This window comes from Galeopterus variegatus, unplaced genomic scaffold (genome assembly GCF_000696425.1).
Source record: "Galeopterus variegatus unplaced genomic scaffold, G_variegatus-3.0.2 Scaffold1336, whole genome shotgun sequence".
In the NCBI taxonomy this organism is placed as follows: domain Eukaryota; kingdom Metazoa; phylum Chordata; class Mammalia; order Dermoptera; family Cynocephalidae; genus Galeopterus; species Galeopterus variegatus.
In genome coordinates, this window is record NW_007727447.1 from 30,488 (window position 1) to 31,807 (window position 1,320).

The 1,320-nt window shown below is 47.7% G+C and overlaps 1 long non-coding RNA gene across 4 annotated transcripts in view; it reads right to left on the reverse strand.

Annotated features, from left to right (window-relative positions):
• LOC103593386 overlaps window positions 1–1,320 on the reverse strand; it is a 33,186-nt gene that overhangs the window by 18,302 nt on the left and 13,564 nt on the right. For 2 of the 4 annotated variants that reach the window (XR_550744.1, XR_550747.1), the window contains exon 6: window positions 413–737. This is a non-coding gene — a long non-coding RNA (uncharacterized LOC103593386). The remainder of the gene's footprint in view (window positions 1–412; window positions 738–1,320) is intronic. The other 2 variants (XR_550746.1, XR_550745.1) reach the window with 2 other exon arrangements.

Sequence of the window (1,320 nt, forward strand, 5' to 3'; positions counted from 1 at the left end):
CGAACCCGTGGCCTTGGTGTTATCAGCACCACACTCTCCAGAGTGAGCCACGGGCCGGCCCCCCAAAAACCACTTGAATTTCCTAATTTATACAGATGTAAATCCAGTGAACATGCCTGGGAATGGTTACTAAGGGTGTGGGATAGCGTTGGAGGTAAGACGAAGTTGCATGGGGCTAAATTTATGACATGGGCCCACTAAGCAGCGATTCTGCATTTAATCCTGCAGCTTGAGGAGTTAGGAAGGTGCTAGCAGTTTGGTGGGTTGGTTGGCTGAAACACGGACCAGAAGGTGGCCCACAGTGAGCATACTGGAAATTCCAGGCACGCCTTGGTTTAACATAGAGGAAGGAATTCTAAGGCTTAGGGAGATTGGAAAGCTAGAGTGGATTTGTCATGTAAAACCTTCTCACCCACTCTGTGAGGCTCCAGAAGACACACCTTTCACCAATACTTTGAGAAACAGATTTGTGGGAGGAGACCCAGCATCCCTGAAGAGCTCTGTGGTTGCTCTTCTCTGTAGACTGGACCTTACAGCAGGAATCGCAGTCAGTCAACTGGAAAACTTAAATATGAAATGGGACTAATTGGATCGCGGGTGGCAGGGGCCAAGCGGCGGCCCTCAACCACCAGAGGCAAGATGGGCGTAGTTACCATAATGGACGGCAGAGGCAAAGCAATAACTGGAACAGCCTGACTTGGGGAGATCTGTGGTGCTGGCTGGTTTTCATGGTGTTCCTGTAAGTCAAATAGATAGGAAGCCTATTAAATTCTGAATCCGTATAAGCAGAAAACTTCCAGGTCAATCAAACAAAAATCTAACTTGAATCATAAAAACAGAGTCATGGCCTCCGTCAGTTCCCACACTTCAGCCAGTTTACAGACCCAGACCCCTAGGAGGCCAGGTCCCCTCCGGGAAGGGCCCTAGGACACTGTCGAAAATTTATACTTTTAATCTATCCCCCAGTATATTAGTCCATTTCTGTTACTTAGAACAAAATACCTAGAACTGGGTAGTTTGTAAGAAAACAAAATGTACTGATTACAGTTTCAGAGGCTGGGAAGTCCCAAAGTCCAGGGAACACATCTGGTGAGGGTCTTCAGTAACACAGGGTATCATACTGCAAGATGGTGGAAGCAGAGAGAGAGAGAGCGCGCTCCTCAGGAACTCTCCTTTTAAAACTCCCAGAACCACGCCTATTATCACAGGAGTGGGGCAATCCATTCACAAGGGCACAGTCCTCACAGTCTAATCAATCTCCTCTCCAAGGCCCCCTCTTTCAATTAGCATAATAGGATTTCCCACCCTCTTTACACTGGG